This window comes from Coturnix japonica, chromosome 2 (assembly GCF_054131305.1).
Source record: "Coturnix japonica strain WE chromosome 2, WE-NBRP24, whole genome shotgun sequence".
Lineage (NCBI taxonomy): Eukaryota > Metazoa > Chordata > Aves > Galliformes > Phasianidae > Coturnix > Coturnix japonica.
Window position 1 is genome coordinate 118,330,061 of NC_140664.1, and position 22,049 is coordinate 118,352,109.

Sequence of the window (22,049 nt, forward strand, 5' to 3'; positions counted from 1 at the left end):
CCCTATGATTCTGTGAAATCTCCACCAGGTCCCTGCTTCTGCCAGAGATCTGCCAGCAGCAAAGTAAGCACGACACTGTGAGAGCTCGCGTCCCATAGACTCTCGCTATTTCTTTAAGAGAAAGAGCAAAGCCTACAGCGAAGGCTGAAATCTGAAGGGGACGACGGTTGAGTCGCCCTGACTCCCGCTGCCCCCCGGCTCCACCTGCTGGGAGCTGCCCGCTGCGCGCTCGGAGGCAGCGCGGGGTGAGAGCTCTCACCGGCTGAGGATGTGTCAGCCGGGGACGTGAGAGCACCGGGAGCTGGAACAGCGCGGTGTCGAACCTCAAGCCCCGACAGTCGCTGCTCCCTCACTGGTACGACTCTGCTCCCTCCGGTGCAGCGTGGGGCGGAGGGGAAGACCTCTTCCCTGGCTCTCCTTGTGCTTAAAAGGCTCGCATAACTTTTGGAACGGGGGTTTGGATGACTGCCGGCACCGACTGCAGTTTCCCTCACGGCAGCCGGGACCCCGCTCCCTCAGCCCACGCTCCTCTCCCCTCGGCCCTGCGTCCCCCTGGCTTTTCTCTCCCGAAACGCGAGCTGGGCTCGGAGGAACTTCTCCGGGACGACGAGGAGGAGGCGGCAGGAGCGCACAGAGCCACGCTCCACGGAGGAGAGCCCTGAAAGGCACCGCGCCTTCACGGCACGCAGTGCCCAGCAGCAGCGGCTCAGTCACCTCGCCCCCACCTCGCCCCCACCTCTACCACCACCACCACCACCACCACGCGGCTGACGGGACTCCACGCTGCCACCCCCGCCTCCTCCGCGGGACCGCCCCCGCCCCGCCCGCTCGGCGTGGCCGCCCCGCCGGCATCAGGCGGCCGGGAGCCGCGGGGAGGCGGGCGTGGGGGAGGCGCTGCTGCCGCCGGGCTCTCTCCATCCGCCCCGCACCGACGTCGGCGCGAAGCCCTCCCGGCGCCCGGGGGGAGGGAGAGAGGGAGATCGCGTCGCGGGCGAGAGGGGGTGGATGCTCGCAGAGGTGCGGCTCCGCAGGAGGGTCTCGGCTCTGGGCTGAGCCGCAGCGGGACGCGGAGTGTCTGGGTGTCCGAGCTGCGAGGGCCGTCCGGGAGCCGGCAGCTGTGGAGCGAGCCGAGGGCGCCGGGAGAGCGGCCGCAGTAAGTGCCGGCAACTTCGCCGCTCCGTGTGGGCGAGGGGTGGAAGAGGGTCGGGCAGCGAGCCGGGAAGGGAAAGCAAGGCGAACAGTGAAAAGGGAGCGGGCTGAATGGGTCCGAGCTGGGGCTGCCGGCGTGGCGGCTGGGGGACACCTGAGTCCGCAGCAGCGCTCCCCGCTCTGCCCTGCACGGTGTCCGCGCTCCCTCCGTCCCGCAGGGCTCCCGCTGTGATGATAACGGTGTGAAAACGGCACTGGTCCGTCTCGGAGCGGTGCCGCTGGTGACGGTAGGTTGATGTATGAGGCTATTTACTCTGTGTGTCCAAGCACAATATAAACGCCTGCCAATTTTGTCTTCAAATTGCTGTATTGATTTCATTCTTGCGGGCTTCTTGACAAGGTTAAGGTAGTTGACAGTTCGTAAGGAAAAGGGAAAAACTTCTGGTTTATTCTGGTAACTGAATGTCGTTTGTAGCTGAAATGGTGCACTAAAAAATCATTCATAAAAAGAGCAAATGGGAAGATGCGATCCCCAGACCTCCAATAGGAAAACGTGATCCCTGGACCTTCTGCACTCAGTATTATCAATACCAGATGCCCTCCTGCCACACTGCTGTACCCACCTGAACCTCAGGGTAACACAGTATTCTCCCTGAGACTACATGCCTCGCCGTTACAGTAGTTACATAGTTGAGAATGAATGAAGTCAGCCATTGCGTTACTGCACGCTTTGTCTTTCCGCCAGCTCAGATTCAAACTGAGATCCTGCTCCTTTCCCCCGGTGCTGGCAGGGCAGTGTTTGGCAGGAGGCCCCATGCCTGCCCCCAGAAGGATCTCTGTGCTGCTTCTCTGCTCTCAGCAGCTGAGGTTGATGACGGAATTTAATTCACCACTCGTACAGTAATTGTGAATTAGGGAAATTAAATACAGGAGAGCAAGTGTTTCCTCTGAATATTTCCAGACAGCTGTCAGCCTTTACCATTAGGTAACCTTTGCTAAGTTGCCTTTGTGGTAACTTACATACAGTGGCTGACATGAAATTGTGCTGGATGAACTAAAACCTTCCTGACAGTGCCACTGTATGCTAACTGTGTAAATCTTGGGTAAATCATGTCACCTTACAGACCAACTCCTAGGGTAGGTTTAGCAATAGGTCTTTATCACTTGAAGAGTTGGTATTAGCCAACTTTGGCTAGAAATTCAAGTGATGGTGTTTAAATTTGACTCTCCACAGCAGCATTTTGAAATCATGGGTGATGGGCACAGGGATCTTAATGTTTAAAAATGGCTACACATAACAAGCTGTTTTGTACTTTCATGAAAAATAGGCCATTCAGACCTGCCTTACACTCATATCTTTATGGGCATTTTCATCAGAATGGTATATAAGCAAGTTAGACTGCTGCTTGCATATGTACTGTATTATAACAGGTATTCAGACAGTGTGGAGGCATAGCAAATTATGTTGCTTGTGACAAAGGCATTTACAAATAAACAGCTAATATTTGATTTACTATAGAATTATTGGCTATTAATAAGAGTTCTGTTATTATGGTCTAGTTCTCTATAGCTCATGAGCTTTAAGGAGAGGTGAAGGAACAGAAGCATCTTTTCTAAAAGCCTTCTTGAAATAGTACTGCATAAAATATGTGCAAGAATTAATTTATTAAGCTCACCAAATCCAGCTTAGCAAACCTTTTTCTTTCAGATCTACAAGGAGAAGGCTTTTGAAAACCTTTTGAAAAAACTGAGAATTTTCATTCAAAATGAAGGCGGTCTTGTGTAGAACGTTTTGCTTAAGTGCCTCCCTTCCAATCTACCTCCCGTATCAAAGTGGAATGGGACACTGCTGAAAGTTACCCAGTTAGTGTTGAATGTTAATTAAAAGCTGTTGTCTAACAAGCACTTGATACAACCAAATTCAAATCTTGTCATTTTAATAATGCCGTTGTGACCAAAATAGCTGCCAATAATTTCCATCAGTTTTGTGTAAGCAAACATGGAAGAAGGAAAAGCTTATCATGACTTAGAGCTCCTAAAAAGTCATTGCCCAGAAGAAAGACCGCTCTATATTTCCTTTTATAATGATGTATATAAATACGGGTTTTGGAAAAAATGAGCAACGAAATAATTGAGCTACACTTGCCTGGAAGCTGTGATAGCACGTGCCGTGAGATTTGGTTTTGCAAATGCTCATCTGTTCTACATATCAGTAAGCTCATTTTTGTTTATTTTTTTTCTGATAATTGGGGTTCAGATCCTAATTGCTGCCATTAGAGTCAATATTAAATCTTCTCTTAATGCTCATACTGGTCTCAACTGAGCCTTCCAGGAGCCATCCTGGTACATGCTGAGCACTTCCAATTCCTGCTGCTTGTGTCAGAGGGGCATCTGGGCAGAGAAAAATTCACTCCCTTCAGAAATTTGTGGTGTAGGTAACAGAGCCAGAGACACCTTGCTGAAGGCCCTGCTGCAGGTCTGGAACATCAGTACTGGCTGCTTAACAAGGGTACACTGAGCAGCCTTAACAGGATTGAGCATTCATGCTTTTGATGTAGGTACCCTCAAATGAGTGGCCGGTGCCTTAAGGTTAGGTGTTATTTCCCTCTGATCTTGCTTACTTCAGTCTTTAGCTCATTGTTTACTAGCAGTTGCCTTCCAACAAACTTGGAACATATTGTTTGTTTTGAGCCACTTTTCAATCACATTCCCACTTCCCGTTGGACACTGCTTTTGGTCACTTTACTTTGTAGGGAGTGGGTCTGACTTCCAGCAACATTTGTGCTCTGACTTTGTGTTCTCACACGAGCACAGGTTCTGGGAACAAGAGGCTGAGTCCTGGGAAGCAGAGCAGTGGTGGCTGTGGGGCAATGCTACTTCACAAGAGTCCTGCAATCTCTGTGTGGGGCTGTTTTGTCCAGACAATGTTGCTGCAATACAGATGCTGCAAGGAGCAGTTCTGATGCAGGGAAAGCCTCCCTATAAATCTCCTTATAGGGTAGCTCTCATTCCTCTGAATCAAGCAAAGCAACAGGGAAAGATGACATGGCTAAATAGCAGTGTTAATTTAAAAAGAGAAGCTTGAAGATCCATAGCAGGTGTTGTGTAGATGTTTTGTGCTGAAGCTTTTTGTTGTTGTTACTGTTACAGCTCCAGTCATGGTTTTTGATGGTAGAATTTGGCAGGTGGGAAGGATGGAAAGCCCATTCACAAGGCTGCCTAAAGTTGCCCCTCATACTGGGTAAAATTTGAACTGGATTGCCCATTAACAGCAGATATTCTGATTTCTCGTGCAGAGGTAGCTGATGCAGTATGCTGAGAGCAGTGAGTCTGGCCATACCTCAGTTCATGGACAGCACTGGTAACAATGCTGGGCTTGGTTTGATGCAGGCTTTTGCCTCATCAGTGAGCCCCTGAGCCACTCCTTGTGTTTCAGGGGATGCTTGGCTAAGGACTGGGTCACCAATGTGGCAGGGACTTACGACTCTCTGATGGAGAGTTCTATTTGACTGTCTCTGCTGACACTTATGGATGCAATACAGCCAAGGAAGAGAGAAAAGTTTTGAGATTCAGTCTTTAGTTGAAAGTGGAGTCATTTAGCAGAGGTGATAGGAAATAGCACTGCAGATATAAAGCACAAGAGCAATGCAGCCATAGATTTCTCCATGGTTCCCCAAATGCATTCAGAATGAACCCTGGGAGCCTACAGGGAGCAGCTCAGTGGGTCCAGGAAGAGACAGAAACTGCTGTTCTCACCTGTACATTACCAAAGAATGCTGTGAAAAGTAGAATTCATGCAAATGTATAATGTTCTTTGACATGATTTCACCACACGTGGTTTTTAACAGTACTTGTACGTTGTTTGGTAAAGGTGGTAACAAATGGAAGTTTATTTTAAAATATGCTTCTGGACCACAGCTTTTTGGTCATTTACATACTTTGGTTATACTTGTTAAAACACCTGGCACAGATTTGTCAGAACTGATGTTTTACACAACACTTTTAGTAGCATTTGTGGAAATATGCGTCCATTTCAGCTACATGTATTTACCTGTATTTATTATACATGTAGCACTGTGTAACAACTCATTTCCTGCATGGTCGTATCCAGCAATGCATAGAAACCATATCACTCTGGCCATGGCGTTTTATGAACGCCGTTTACTGTTACCAGAAGTCAGATGAATAATGCATTTGATAAGTTTTGCAATACGTTTGAATCCACTGTTTCACTAGGTTTTATTTATAGTAGCTCTAGCAGTACAGAAAAGATATGACGTATGCTTGTTGGCAGCTTTGACACGCTAACTTTAGTTTGTGATGTCTTCATTAGCTTGGACAGAATCACAAGTTAGAAAATTGCTGTTACTCAAAAGATTGCGTTTGAAATGCTTTTCTCCTCCTGAATGGCTTCTAAGTGCTGAGCTACCCCTTCACAATTGGAAAAACAGATTTTTATTCTCTTGTTTTGTCCTAGAAATTGGACACTTTTGCAGGGAATGCCAAGTGAGTTCACAGATGTATTTAGAGGTTGCTTGAGTCAAGATGAGTTGTCTTGTCATTAGAGTTGTTGTCTCACAGCACAACTAAGCTGACAATAAAAACACACCTTTGTTAAATACTATGAAATGCTTCTGAAAATACAGTGCTGCTTTTTGCAAAGATGTCAAGGCTCTACCATGAAGAATGTGCTGACATCTATTTGGAAGAAGAAAAGAAACAGAACTTCTATTTTAATTTTTTTATTAGTGGCTGGAGTGAGACTCCACGTTTGGCAGTTTCTCTTCAAATGCCACCTGAACTTTCTTTATGTGTATTTTTATGGAGAAATATTTCCCCAGTTTTTGGTGCTCGCATAACAAGAAGTGCTGTAATCCATGGCACTGCTGAGAGCTCAATAGAAAAAATGAGAAAGGTAATGAAAGACTGAATTACTTTGCAGGGTGAATTACCCACTTCAGTTTCTCTTGCACATGCTCCAGGATGAGATATCTTCTACGAGGCAGCATTCCAGCTGAGATGTATGCAGGTGGATGACTCCATTTCTGTTGGTTTCTCTCCTGCTGATATCAATAATGAGTGTTAACTGTTTAGACAAATGACAGATATTTCTGCAGTTATATTTGGTTGCTCTTGTTTGTATCTGGATCCTTTGTGTAGGATGTGTGTACTGGAGCAGCTATCTATATCCCCAAAGGGATTTTCCATTTGAAATTTGCTTCTGTTAAGAAGCAGTAGTAAATATACATCCATCTATGCTGTCTTCAGTACAGAACCTGTTTGGGTCTCACTTTCTGTTGCACAAGCTGGATTCAACTTTAGTTACCTGTGGCTGCTCCCTCACTAGGCTCTTCTTATACGCTGCTCTACCTTTTCATTACTGAAACTTGATGGTGTAATTTACTGTGCATCAGATAGCAAAATGATAGCATCTGCATTTGTGAGTATAGTTCCTCACAGAAGAACAAATGTCATCCCATAAAGTTAAATCAGTTGATATGTTAAGGACTGCCATGTCTCCTCTGTTGGAATACAATGAACAAAAGAGGCTTGGTGCTCTTCAGGTTGTCATGAGAGTCCTCCAAACTACTCTTAGAGCCTGAAATACCTGTGAATGTGAGAATTTCTAACTCTTAAACAAGCTGGATGTAATCTCTTCCAAAAAGAAATACTCAATGACAAGAGAGAGGATGCCTAGATGTTAGATGTTCACTACTTTGCCCGACTGCTTAGAAACTCATTTTTTCATTTTCATTTTCATTTTCTTTTTTTTTTTTTTCCTTTTATTTATTTTTTAAAATTTTTTAAAATTTGGCTTTGGTACTGACAAAGCTTCCCACCACTGCTGACTTTTGTCATGCAACTAAAAGCAAGAAGTTCTGTTCTCATTTTCTTTTGTCTGTTATCTTCTCTCCAAACAGTGCAAAGGTACAAGTGAAAGGAAAGGGTTCACTACTGCTATCTTCAGCTGTGCTGCTGGGGTGGAAACACTCTGAAGATGTAAGGGCAGGGATGCAGAAAGAAGCGAGTGAAGTAGATTAGAGAAAAAGAGGTGAAATACTGAAAAACAACAGAACAGAAAAAGTAAAGAAGGAAGGGTTTTACAGAAAAGAGAGAACACTCAGAAGAAAGTGACTGTAAATGATGCGTGCATCTGTGCATTTAGTGGTAGAGATGGTTTTCTGGAAATTGAAATTACGAAATGCCTAATAAATGAATATATGTCACTGTCTTCTATTTATATGTACAGCAATGGGAATTTTAATTTAATTAAATTAATGGGAAATTTAATTTTTTTTGCTCCAGTTCTTCATTTTACATACACATTCTATTGAAAAACAGCAAATCACTGATAAAGGTTTAACCACTTACACAATTTTTGTAGTGAAATACCAGATCTTAAATTTTTATTCTGTAACTCTTCCAGGAACTGTATTTCTAGCAAAGGAAAACAGCAAACAGGATTAGTGTGAAGCTGACTCGGGGCAGTTTAAGTCCGAGCAATATAGCGCATCTCCAGTAAATCCTGTAGCTTTGCGTCAGGCTGTTTAAGAACATTTGTTGAGAAATTGAGAGAGTTGCCCACAGACAGCTGATCACGTATTCCTGGCTGTGCAGAGATTGGCTGCTTGGAGCTTAGAATCTCTCTTAAGTCTTGGTCTTGAGAAATTCTCAGCGATGGAGGACAAGTGGGTGCGAGTAGACTTCCTTTAGTGTCCTGAGTGCCACTTCCCTCACTGCAGGCTACTCAACGGCTTGGCTTCTTTCAGCTCTTAAGCACTTTGTCTTACAAAAGGCTATTTTCCTCTGTGTTTGGATGCTGCCAAGTATATTTTTTTGAGTTGAAACAGCATCAAGTAATAAATAATAATCATTGTTAATACGTGTTTTTACAGATAAAACAACCCTAGTACTTTCTACTCCGCTGTTTTTTATCATATTTTGATAGTATGTGCTTCCTAAAGACTGGATTCAGTTCAGCACCAAAAAGAATACATGTATGTTTGATTTTATAAGTATTTAAACTCTTGCTCACTTTGACAATCAGATCTGCAGTGTTGAATGGAATGTGTTCATCCCATGAAATGCCTAATGTCATTGGAGGTCATCACTGGAAAACCTGTAGGTTGTCCCTGTATAACTCTATCTCCTCTGCCTCACTGTGTTTCACATAGCCCCATTCTCTTTTACCTAGCATCCAGAATAATTTGCCTCATGAGATCTATATCCAAACTAAAAACTTAAGATGTGCCCACTCCAGCATTTGTCATTGCTGTACTTCTTTGTACGGATGTAGTAATTACACAAATCTCAGTAATTTATACTAATCCATGGTGAAATATGTTGCTGTCTGCCTTTTACAAAGGAGCAAAAACCAGGGCTTCATGGCCTGTGGAGTGTGAGAAATTAGTACAATTAAGCCAGAAGTAGTTCTGTATGAACTGCACACAGAAAGGATTCTTTAGAACCCTGACTTCTTGCTAAAGGTATCTTCTTACCCTCACAAAATATTGGGACTGTGTTTTATTGGTACCAAAGCCTACCATTTCTCCACTTAATGTAAGTAGGTGGCAACATCTTGCCAGTATCTTTTTTATTATAATGCAAGTAATAAAAAATTTTAGTGCTGTATCACATCAAATAATATTGTTGATACAAGATTTATTGAAGTGATGAGTTGTAGTATTCATCTCAAGTAATTCCACATGGAGTTTAAAGTTAGTTATGCCAATTGCTTTGCAGTAGGCATTAAAGGTTCAGTTTCTTTCATGAAGTGTTTTCACTAAGTAGTATTAAAACACAGATGTATGTTCATAAGACAACTATATTTGTTCTGTATGCAATTATTATGCCCAGCTTTAGATGGTTCATAGGCAGAATCTGGAGAAAATTCTATATTCCTCCTGCAGAATAGAAGTGTACTTCTTCCAAGCCTCCAGAATGTTTCATATAGTGCTCAAGTTTAGTTTTTTTGTTTGTTTGTTTGTTTTTGTTTGTTTGTTTGTTTTGCTGAACCTCAGTCAAAGAATGAGAAAGATTCTGTTTCTCGTCTTCATTTATGATATTTATTAGGGAGAACTTTGCTGAAGCAAATTGAAGAAATGTTGATGGACAGTTGTGTGATTTGATGTATGTTGTATCAAAGAGAGAAGTTCTGTATTCAGAAAAAAAAAGCAGTAGGAAGGTCAAGTTAATGGAGGGCACTTGAGTGTCCTTCAGAATCATAAATGGCTGGAGTATAAGAGATGCAGAGTGGAGGAGAGGACACCTCAGTAATGGTGATTACACATGGATGACAATACGTAGGAGATCAACAACCGCTCATGTGCACAGTTCCAGAGAGAAGCATCAACCATATTAGAAGAGAAACATGCTATAGAGACACATACCCAGCAAACTGCCAGTGCACATGGAAGTGTCTTGCAAGCAAAAATGAAAACCAGGTGTTTGAGGAGGTAAGTGTTAAATACTGCGAAGTAATGTGAGGAGAACGAAGCCTTCAAAGCAAGCAGTTTAAGAATGTCTCTGAGAAAACCAGTCATCAGCAACATTGCTGCAAAAAGAGAGACCAATTGTGGTGAGACATGCAACGTTTTAGGTAAAATCAGAAGAAATAGCCATTAAAAAATATCAATACTGGGGTACAGTTTTGGGAACTGACTACAGAAAAAGCTGAACTTAGGGAACAAAACATAGCAAGACAAACAGGACACAAGAAAGACCAAGAGGGGAAGGATCTATGCACTCTATTGTAGGTACTTCTGCAGAATTAATGTTTGGATGTAAAGCTTGGCTATTTGTTACACTTAATAAAGATATTAAGGACAGTGAATACTGGAAAAGGATGTTGACTGGCAGGCCCGTAGGTTACTAAGTGTCCAAGTGTTTGAAGACAGCATGTCAATTGACTGCTGCAAAATCTATCTATAAGGCAGTACCAGAAGTGCATAATACAGAGTGATAGCGCTTATCTCTACTTTTAGCCCCATGGCAATTGAGACATTTATTAGAAAAATGAAGAAAATGTGGCAAAAGGAGTACTTGATGATGATAACAGGAAAGGAAAATGATAGGGTATCCTATGTATGCATACTTATAAAGGTCTTTAAGGCAATGAATCGGGAACAAATCGACACAAGAACAATCATGAAATGATACAGGAAGAAAACAACCCACTTATCCTAGATGACATCACTTCCAAGCCCTCTCTAACAAGCATTTTCATTATGCTAGATGCACGATTTGATAGTGGAAGGTCAGATAGGACAAGGAGGACAACTAATTAATGCCTTCCAACACTCTATCCAGAGGGCAGCATTTCAAAAATGCCTGCTGACATATCATCTGCACAAGATATTTCAAAGAGGAGCCTTGAAATAGTAGAATATCCTAATCTCTTGCCAGAGCAAATGCCACTAAAACTGATGGTGTTAATCACATGATGTTGGGTATATTTCTAAATCACAGTCAGATCCAAATCACTAGAGAGCAGATGGATGAGAATAGCTAAGCACTGAAACAGATTGCCTTGGGAGGCTGTGGAATTTCCATCCCTGGAGAGTTTTGAAACCAGCCTGGATGTAGACTTGAATAACCAGATCTGACTCTGAAGTTATCCCTGTTTTAAGCAGGGTGTTCTAGGCTATCTCCAGAGCTCCATTCCAGCCTAGTTTTTGTTGTTTTGTTTTGTTCACTTTTGTTTCTGTGGCTTAAGGAGATCAGGAAGATACTTTGGTCAGGAAAGAAGGCATCTAGGAATATCCTAAGAAAAAGGAAAAGGGCTGAGTGCAATAATCCTCCAGAGGAAGGGTAGCGTGGTCTCTGCTAAGCAGAAATGGTGTGATCTTTGTAAGAACTTGAAGAGGGAAGATATTATATTTTATGGGCCAATAATGACCCAGGATTTTTATTTTTTTATTATTATTATTTATTTATTTAAAAAATAAAAGATAAAAATATGGGCACCACTCTTCGGTTGACCAGGACTGCTGATATATTGATATTTGGTGGAATGCACTTTGGCAGTCATCTCTGCCAGCTCCCTCACTCATGGTTGAATCCTATCTGGTCCCACTAACTTGTGACAGTCCAGATAGAGTAGTAGGTCTTTGTTTCCACCTGATCATGGGGAGTTTATTCTGTTTCCCATAGTAGACTTCCAGGTCAGGGGTAAAGTACCCTGAAGATAATTGGTCAGACTTCTAAAAACATGATGAAAAGAAGCCATTGAGAACCTCAGCCTTTTCCTTTTTCCTCAGTGGTCACATTCGTGGCTGCAGCCACTAAAGGGTGAAGATTCTCTTTAGTCCTCCTCTTGTGTAATGGAAAATTGGTGGAACGTTTCAACATATACTGTCATGCCACCAACATCTGCCATTGTGGGCCAGTATAATAAAATAGAAGGCAGTACTTTTGGAACAGCCCCATTTTCCAAACTATCCTCTCGTTAAGTGAGCACAACTCTTCAACAAATGGCAAGGCAGAGGTGCTGCCACACAGACAGGAGGGATGCAGTACTTTAACAGAACTGTACAAGCTAATTTGCAGAAAGTCTTCTTCCAGGGCTTCTGGGGTAGGTAGTAGTAGAGTTTTCTGCAGGCAGGAGATGCACTTTAAAGCATGGCTTACAAGTATGATGCAAAATTCCTTCCCTCTGAAACAAGGCCTCTATCTCATTCACTTACAAATCTTATTTTCTGTCCTGCTTAGAGCCAATCTACTTGACTAGTAATTAAAATATATATATATATATTTGCATTTTTCTTTCCATAATATCTGCCACCCTTGGGCAGAACTCTTTTTCAGCAACTGGGAAACAATGAATGCATAATGGGCATTTCCATAAACAAGTCATAATAACTTAAATCACTGCCCAAAATGTATACTTGCAAATCAATGCCTATGTCGACTGGAGTAAGACCATCTGTCCTTTTATGCCTGGAAGTAGAATGGTAAAACACAATAAAAATGCATGAGGCAAGATTAATCTCCTCAGCACCTAATGAGGAGATGGGCTGGAGCATGGTGTTGCCAGCACAGATACTGTGAGGTGACCTCAGAAGCTGCGACCAAGGTGAGCCGGGTGCCAGCAGCCCTCTGCACTGCATGGCTGGGCAGGCATGTGGGGTGGGCATGTATCTGTGCCAGCTCTGAACTGGGTCACTCTGGTGCCTCTTGGGACTGTGAGCTGTGTTCCTACTGTAACACTGAGCCCATAATACTGCATCCTGTCTGGCACTGCTCTCAAACATGCATGGGTTTGATTCATATGGAGCTCTCTTTGTACTGTCAGTGAAATAAAGAGGAGTGATAAGTGACCATAATGAAAATGATCACAGCGCCTGATGTGAAGAATTGCAGGCTGCTTATGTGATTGAGGTCCCTTTGCATCAATCTGGTAGAGAGACTAGAAATGGTAGATATAAATACAACCTGTGTTTGCTTCAAAGCCTTTTATCTCTGCTAGAGAAGTATAATTGGTCCCAAGGGTAAATGAGAATGTGAAAGACCCACACTCTCCTCTGGAGGTTTGTATTTGATCGTGGAAACTTTATAAACCTATGCCAATTTTGCACTTTTGTTTCCTATTTTGCAATCTACAGTTGCAAGGAGTGTTCAGTAGAGTAAAGTTGTTTCCTGTCTGCCTAAAGAGCAAGGATGGAGCAATACCAGACAGAGGCATGGACTGAGGGATGGGTGGGTGGGGAGCAGCACAGTGGAAGGGACCTGGGGGGTGATGGTGAGAGCTGCTCAGCACAAGCCAGCAGTGTGCCTTGGCATCTTGGGATGCATTAAGCACAGCATAGGCAGTCAGTCAAATGAGGTGATTCTCCTGCTGTATATAGCATTGGTGCAGCTTCATCTTTGAGTACTTTGTGCAGTTCTGGGCTCCACAGCATAAAAAGGGTTTTAAGATCCTTGAAAGCATCCGGAGGATACACCATAACAGGCAACAAGGCTTGAAGGTATGGCCTGTGAAGGGAGGCTGAGGGCACCTGGGCTGTCCAGGCTGGTGGAGGGGAGGCAAGAGTGGCCCCAGTGCTTGCTGCAACTGTTTCAGACTGGACGTGAGGAAAAATGCCACTGGAACAGACTTTCTGGTGAGGCTGTTGATGCCCCAGGCCTGTCAGTGCTCAAGAGGCATTTGGACAGTGCCTTCAATACATGCTGTAAGTGGTTACCCTTAAGAAGTCAGGCAGTTGGACTCAATGATCTTTGAAGGTCTCTTCCAACTATCCAACTGTTCTATTCTATTCTAATAGTATTTTAAATAAAAAGCAAAAACAGTAGTAGAAACAGAAAAGTAGTTGCAGAACAAATAAATAAGAGGGCTGAAGCAGTCTCTCTCTCTCACACACACAAAAGGGAAACATAAACTCAGAGCAGAAACTATTTAAATGTGGGGTTTTTTGACCACCTAACAAGGAAGGCCTGAAGCACAGTCTGATTTTCCCCTAAAGCACGATATTAATCCCATTGTGTTTGCCTGTGCATGTCTCTGCATGTCTGCGCATGCGTTGCATCTTTTAATTGTTTGCATTGGGAAGCCTTGACATTGCTTAGTGCCTCTCAGCCTAAAGCAGATTGTTAGAAGCATCCTTCTCAGCAGGAATACAGGCACCAGAAGGGAAAGAGTTAAGGAGAGGATATGGAGGATAAACTCTCATGGAATATGGCTATTGCTGCTCCTACAAGAGAAAAAAGGGTGAATGCATGAGCTAGCAGAAAACCACAGGCTTTTGGGAAACTCTGAGCTTCAGGACAACAGAGAGCTATTAATGTATTTTTGCATTGTTAAAGAATGTTTCTGGAAAACGGGCTTTTTCAAGGTCCTCAGAGCTGATTTACCTCTCCAGTCTTTTACTGGAGGTGGATGAGCTGCCCAGTAGGTGGCATCCTTTTAACACAGTGTTAATCTTCCTCTTTTTTCTACTTTTTTTCTTAAAGGCTTTTTTTTTTTTTTTTTTTTTTTTTTCCTGCAGAATTTAAATTGATTTTCACAGAATCAGCACACACAGAAGTTATGTTAATTGAGGGCTTTAAGTCAAAACCCCCAAACTGAGAGTAAGCAAGCTGCCAAAAATCAGTATTTGGAAATCTGAATAAGAGAGACAATGTATTTTCCCTTAATGGTTTAGAGCAAGGTTCTGAGGAAATTAACAACAACATACATCTTCACAGCTCCTGTTAGAACCATTCTTGTGGTTTCTGACTTAAGATCTCTGGTCTAATTTAAGTACTCACTTTTGGAATATGACGATTAGGACATCCTGTTCACATTTGAGAAACAGGTGATAGAGAGTGTGACATCTTCCTCCTGCATTTAATTTACCTCTGTTACATCTTGTTCACTTTTGAAATGTCTCCTTTTTTTTTCTTTCTATAATGTTGATGTTGATAGCTGGGAAGGCAGATGCTGTTGCAAAACCATCTCTGCATATGCGTGTCAGCAAAGAGTTCTACACAGGAATGAAATCCCTGGAAAGGCATGTGCTGATAGCAGTGAGCACAGGACATGAGTGTCAGGTACCAGCTGTCCCTTCAACTAGCCAGAACTCCATCTGAGATCACACAGATGATTCACACACTGGCTGCAGGTGGACAACAAATTTGCTTAAAGCGTTGTGAATGTACAGTGAATCAGAATACTGAGTAGCCTGGGATGCCTCTGCTCTGCCTCAGAAAGGGTTTCTGGACATGTGTTCTTTACCTTGGACAGCCACCTCCTGGCCATCTTCCCCAGGAAAGAGAAGCTTTTTCTGGTGGAAGTGCTGAGAAGCAGAACCATGTTAAGTGAGTACACCTAAGGATTACGAGGATTATCTTCTAGCCAGGTGTGAACTGCAGCAGTCTTCCTGAGCCTGCAGAGCATTGCCATCCACTTGCTACCAACCATAGCTTTCTCAGGTTGTACCAAACAAATAAACTGAAATTTTATTTATTTATGACAGCTTCCAAGTGTGAGTGGCCATATGTGAACTGTGCTGACTTAGAAAATGTGTTACTGTTTGAAAGACGCTTGAAAAAGCTGTATGCCTGGGGTCAAAGGAAGAGACCCATAAACAAAGGCAGGCATCGATAGACTGAAAGAAGTGCCTAAAATGAGCAAGGTGCTGGAATAAAGCAGAAGGGCAGAATGTCTCCTTCATGCCAGCCTGCAGCTGAGTTTCAGTGCTTGTGCTGAGGAGGGAGAGGCCATAATGCAGCGCTGGGCACTGCTCTTGTGGCTGTCACATCAATATTGTCACAGCAGACAGACACATCTGCCTAGTCACTTGCTGACTGATGCTGCTTTAATGACTCATCTGTGTTGGTGTTCAGGCAGTGGGAGCCTGCTAACAAGGGCTGCCTGCAGTCCTAACCCAAGCTCTGCTTCAATTGCTTAGCAGACCAGCAGGCTTGTCAGCATGTCCATCATGGTTAGTGTGCAACTTGTTGTGCAGGGCTGAAATCTCACACATTTAGGCAGTCTGAAGACCAGTTCAAAGAATTAAACAGGTTTTGAAGCAGTTCAGTGCATTAGGACACGATGAACTCTATAGGAAAGCTTTATTCCTTTGCATACAGTCTGTTTAAATTACTGTTTTTCTGTGCTTTTCAAAGACCAAAGCAAAATGCTGTTCCTGTCCCAAAAGATTTATCAGTTGAGCCAAGAGAAAGATGTAGTCAGTGTTGATTGAAATAGAGCTAGTTAGGATGATAGGCAGTAGTTAATAGCAACCTATTCAGCAGTCCTACAAGTTTATTTGGAGTGCTTCTTTCTTGCCAGATGTTTTAGAAAATGTGATAAAGTTTAATTATATAGTTACAGAGTTAATTAAGAAATTATAGCAACCACCAAGTGAAATTAGAAACTGTAATCAGGAGGGAAAAGGGTTTTATAGAGCAGCTTTGAAAACAAGTGTGTGAGCAAAGTGAAGAGAGGAGAGGAGGAAAGAAGGCAGTAGAAGGAACTGAGTAGGCTTTTGACACAACATAGGCACTATGAATAGAGCAGAAGTAGCAGAAAGCTACTACTAGGTGCTAGCCAACATGACTGCTAAAGGAATCCCAGTATTAAGAGAAAATACAAAAGAAATCCAAAAGATGGATTGGAGCAAATACATGGAAATTTTTGAAGAAGAGTAATTTTGAAAAGGATCCAGAAATGAATCATGAGACAATGAAGTTAAAGGAGGACAGGGAGAATGGATATTCTTGGTCTTTATGATGTGTCACAGCAAAAAGTCTGTCTAGACAGCTGAACTGTGGAGAGCGAGCCTTTAAAGGGGTCGCAGCTGAATTGTGGAGAGTAAGCTCTGAAAGGGATTGTAGTAGATAGCTGCACTGGATAAATTGACAGAATAGACTTGCGTACGCAGTACTGACTTTCTGACTGTAATCCAGTATTTATTTTCTCTCTTTTATATTCTTTTTTCTTTTCTCTTCTGTGCTCGACTGTAATATTGTTTTTCAAATACAGCTGTATTTGGTGATCCCCTAGATAGACTTGTGGCTGTTGGATTACTGGACTGGTATTTTGTTACACAGTAGGTTACTGGTTTTGTTTCAAATTTGCTTTTTGTGTGTGTGTGTAAATGTTCCCCAATATACCTCATGCTTTATGTCCCTGAAAATATGGATTTTGTAAAATAATGCATGTGTATACAAGTGTAGTAGTATCAGCTTTATGATCTCTATTTACTCACATATCTTGCTTTTAAACTTAGAAACTTAGGTAACCTATATTCAGGAGGGGAGTAAACTCTTTGAAAGGGCTGATAATAGCAGGAAAAGGGGAAATGGTTTTAAGTTGAAAGAGGGAAGATTTAGGTTGGATGTTAGGGGGAAGTTCTTTACTAGGAGAGTGGTGAGGTCCTGGAACAGGCTGCCCAGGGAGGTTGCGGATGCCCCGTCCTTGGAGGTGTTCAAGACCAGGTTGGACGGGGCCCTGGGCAACCTGATCTAGTAAACATGGAAGTTTGGTGGCCCTGCCAGGCAGGGGGGTTGGAGCTTCATGATCCTTGAGGTCCCTTCTAACCTGGGTCATTCTGTGATTCATGCTGTGATTCTGTGAACATAAAGCACCTTTTAATTACATTATCCTGCTACAGAAAATGGTGTGGCTTGACCTGCAATTAGCAACTGCTGATGGTTCAGCTGTAAAGCAGAGTATGGTTCAGAGATGCAGATATTTACTTGAACTAGTGTACATTTGTTTTCATCATATGGAGCACTCCAGTCATTTAATAATTAAAACTGTCTAGACTTAATTAGGTATGTGATGACCTCTGTTTTTGACACGCTGTATCTGGTTTCTGCTTACATATCTGACTTGGTACTTGGTCATGCCCTGAGGATCTCATGGTCCTCCAGCTGGAATCTGCATTGCAACCAACTCAGAGTAGATCAGGCAAGTCCCTAGTAGCTCCTTAAGACTTCCAGAGTGTGTAATTGTCAGCAGAAATGAATGAGTTATTATTGGTTTACTGATCAGGAATTGTACAGTGTGTAAGTGAAGTAAGAACTGAGCAGCTCAGAATGCAGCCTCTCGTACTTTATGCCATGTTTGTCTATTAACTACATTCTCAACACTTATCTCTGCCTAGCAAATTGGGAACATACATGCAAAACACACTTAAAACTATTTCACCACAAACAAGCAGAGATAATGAGCTAATTTCTATGGAAATCTGTCCAATATTATTATTATTGCCTGCCTACTAACTGTTTTATAGAAATATTTGTCCAAATTTGATAGCTTCTCATTTATCAAAGAAGACTGAAGAAGCAATAGCATGAAAACACATAGGAGGTATTTGATTCATAAATAAAATTATCATTCTGGGATATAACTGATCTAACTTAAATGAGAAGGAAAATTGATGAAATCACTTCCAGTGTGTAGAATGTGTAAAAGAGCTATCAACTGTAAGGCCAGTCATCACACTACAGTGATTCATCAGTGTGAATCCGTTGATCTTACTGAAGGTGATCCCACTCTGTTCTGATGGAATACACAATTGATAACATCGTGCAAAATACTTTTGACTTTAAAAGGACAATTACCCCAAAAAACGCAACAAAAAACAGTAACTAAACAACAACAACAGATGAATGAAAGCAAAACCAATTCTTAATCTATTCCTATTTGAATTTGAACATAACCTTTCATTGTTTCTTGTGGTAAAGGCATGAATGAGAAATTTTGTTTACAATGTGGAGTAGGAGTCAAGCTCTGGACACTCAGAAAGGTAGTAATGAAAAAACAAATGGAGGGAGTCATGTATGCACTGCTGCAGTTTCCCTTTGGGCACTGTGCAGCCAAGTGTTTCTTTAACTTTTCTTACCAGCAGGAATGGACCTGCCAGTCATGTAAGCTGTGTTTCTGGTCAAGTCTGAGAAACAAGTTTGATGTGTCAGGTAGTGATTTTGTCAGATTTCATGGCTGCAAACCCAGTAATGGGTTCAAACTTGTTGAAATTGTTCTGGAAAGTCTGCAAAGAATACAGGAGTGTTGCAGGTGGCTCATCAGGTGGTAGTCTGTCCAGAATCAATACCGAACCAGTACTGCAGTGGCTGTTGGTCAGTAAATGTAGACAGAGGTAAAAAATGAGATTCTGATCATTTGACAATGGTAATTAAGTTTCTCTTTTAATTTTCATATGAGATTATGATGGTAACTCTCTTGTCTAAGAATAATTCCCAGCAAGGGAACATGCAAGAAAAACCTGCAAAATGTTTCATTTCTTCAGTGCCACCCTCTGATCCAGTCAAATGTTATCAGAAATCACGTTATAAAAACTGCAGAATCCATCTCCTGTAATTACATGGCACCTCTATATGTTCTTTCTCCAAACAGTTCCAATAAAATGTGAACTGCAGTCTTCTTTCTCTGCTGCCCTTGATCCTGCCATGTAACGTGAAATATTTCACATGCTTGAGTGCTCCCAGTTGAAATATATGCAAAAAAAAAACTTGCAACAGCAGTCTGTAAATTATGATGGGGTACTGCTGAGAAGTGTTAAAAGATTACACAGATGTATCTCAAAAACAGTGCATTGAAATTAAGGTGTTTTTTTTTCTATTTAAAGGTGTAAGGTGTAAAGTGCATTATATCCCTTTGAAATTAAAAGTTCCGTTCAAACTGCTATCTCATACTAACAGCTGGGGAAGAAATTTCTGCTATGTAACTATCATGGAACTCGCTATTTTTTGTCCTGTGCTCATAACAAAGTCCCAGTTTCAATACAACAGAATTAGAATATCAATTGCCTGCTTTTATCAGAGCACAATAAAGTGTTTAACCAAAGTGAAATTGATTGCATTGAATTGCAAATTTCAGTTGAAAATAAATCTAGATCACTATAGAGGAGTCAACATGCTCTTTAACTTCATTGTACAATAATATGAATTTGAAATATGACTGCATATTCTGCTAAAATGGGATTATATTATTAGCTCTGTGCATTGAGATTTATATTGTCTTAAGGTTGCTTCTTGAAACTTCTCTGGGTTATACTGTCATGGGTTTAGGCTGTGTCTTGTGTCTATCAGGGAGCAGACACAGCCTTTCCTTAATCTCTAGTTTCAGGTTTGTTGCATGGGAGCTACTTCACCAATGAACTTTACTACATTGCTAGTACACAAATAAACAAGTATAAGGAAGATGAAAGTTTCATTTTAATCTGACAGACTGTTCAGAGATCTGCAAAACAACATACTAACTCACCCTTCCAAGATGCTAGATCCTGCTCAGCACTGCACTCACCATGTGCCTTAGCCAGCTGAGTAATGGAGTCTGCTTGTATGATGGAAAGACAAATCTCACTGAAGGTATTTCTTGGGCCTCAAGTCGATCTTTCTCCAGGGTATGAAAAGAGAGTGCTGGCTGCCACCTGACTGACCTGTCTTGGAAGGAAAATGAATCATTTCAAAATAGTAATGGACTAGAATGACTTCTCTATTGTTCTCATTTGTAGCAGCCAGCAAGTAGTTTAAAACTTAGAGTATTAATAAAAATGATTTGTGGAAAAACATGGAGAGTAAATGTCAACATTTTTAGGGTTTGGAACTGAAGAAGTTGTCACTTCCAAACTATTACTAATATGAAAACTTTTCTGAATAATAGTAACACCAAAAGAACAGAAACAATCCTTCCTACCCAGTTCTTTGAAGATGCTTTGGCTTTTGCGCTTCTCAATTTGGCATCAGGAGTCATCTAAAAATACATCTCATGAACAGCGTAGCTAGCTTGACTCAGGAGATTTTTGGATGTTGTATACTTTTATAGGACTTCATAAAAGTCATTACATGAACTTAATAACTGTGTTTGCTAAATTAGTTGGGACTTACAGCCCTCTCTGTGGGACTGTTGGATATGATATGTGAAAGTAGTAGTTTCTTCAAAAATCCAAAGCCAGATGAGAGTGACAGAATCAGCAAATATCTCCAAATTGGAAGGACCCCACAATGATCATCAAATCCAACTCCTGGATCCACAAAGCACCACTTAAATTCCAAACCCAGCATCTGAGAGCATTGTTCAAATGCTCTTTAAACTCTGGCAACCAGGGGCCATGCCCACCACTATCTGGTGAAGAACGTTTTCCTACTATCTTGAAGTACCCTACCCTGACACAGCTCCATGCCATTCCCCTCAGGTCACTGGTTGGGTGCTGAGAAAGGCTCCTCAGGGCAGTGTCATGGCATTGAGCTGCTGCAATATCTGAATATATAAATGACAGAAAATAGCATAATATATAATGATACATAAATGAAACATTTGATGACCCCAAATTTGCATAACTTCCAGGCAAACTGTACTGTGAAGTGGTTTGGCTATCTCACAGTGACGGTATCTTTCAAAGGTTTCTGTCAATACACAATTTTAGTTATTGTAAAACATTGTGCTTCTTAGGTTATTTGACCACTATAATGAGTTTACTTTATGTTGAAATAAAGTACATACAACTTTAATGCTATTTGTTTTCTGTTTTTTCCAATTTAGGAAAGATCTGTATTATTCTTTGCTCATGCTAATGAAATCACAGCATTTGAAATTATTTCCAGCATATCAAATTAGTTAAGAGCTAATTAAAACCTAATTGCTATATCTGACTTGCTGAAAAACACAATTACACTTACAGACATCAAAAGTAAGGACAAGGAAATTAATTATAACCAAGTTGACTAATTTCATGATGGCAATGATACTTAGGCCAGTATTCAGTCAATTTCAGGTTGTTTTCACACTATTAAGCCTCAATCATTATTTTTTTTCACAGAACAAATTTTTAACACAATGACAATTAGCACAGATCTTCCCTTTCTGTGTATGATCTTCCTTTCTCTTCAGGTTTTCACAAACCTCATCTCTGGTTTCTGAAATCAGGGAGCCACATCTGTACTGTGCTCCAGGCTCAATGACCAGCTCTGATCCTCCTCAGCATCTTGTTTCTACACAAGCCCTGCTTTGGGGCCACAATATGAAGTGAGTCTTACTGCTGCTGATGAGACAGTCAGATGCAAAATCCTAGTGAAACTAACAGCTCAGTTTAGTCTCCAATAACTGTAGTTGAAATACTTATATAAAAAGAAACACCTTACTAAAGTGTACTAAGTAAAATCAGCCTTATTCTTACATCCAGAGAGCCCTACCAATGCCTTCACTGCTCACTAATGGCAATTACAAAAAGCATATGGTGTCCTTATATGTAGGACATATATTAAAAAAAAAGTATACAAGTCTCTGATTCTGCTCATGTTCACTTTTAAATTGTGAGCAGATTTTTTTTATCCTCTCTAGAAGCAAACTGAGTGCCACGCCTTTCACATTTCCTTCATTTTCTGCATCTCCTTGTATCCATGTGAGTGATGTGGTACCTTCACTGCCTGGGATGGCCCCCTTTGCAGCATGT

The 22,049-nt window shown here is 41.7% G+C and overlaps 1 protein-coding gene and 1 long non-coding RNA gene across 4 annotated transcripts in view; one reads left to right on the forward strand and one right to left on the reverse strand.

Annotated features, from left to right (window-relative positions):
• Positions 1-861: 861 nt before the first annotated feature.
• CALCR (calcitonin receptor) overlaps positions 862-22,049 on the forward strand; it is a 136,001-nt gene continuing 114,813 nt past the window's right edge. For 2 of the 3 annotated variants that reach the window (XM_015853563.3, XM_085538624.1), the window contains exon 1: positions 862-1,153. The gene's annotated coding sequence lies outside the window, so the exon portion shown is untranslated. The remainder of the gene's footprint in view (positions 1,154-22,049) is intronic. The other variant, XM_085538623.1, reaches the window with a different exon arrangement.
• LOC107309090 (uncharacterized) lies at positions 18,951-20,900 on the reverse strand. Its single transcript, XR_014943058.1, has 3 exons — positions 20,763-20,900; positions 19,901-20,036; positions 18,951-19,039 (listed from the first exon to the last, which is right to left on the reverse strand). It is a non-coding gene; the product is annotated as an uncharacterized LOC107309090 (long non-coding RNA).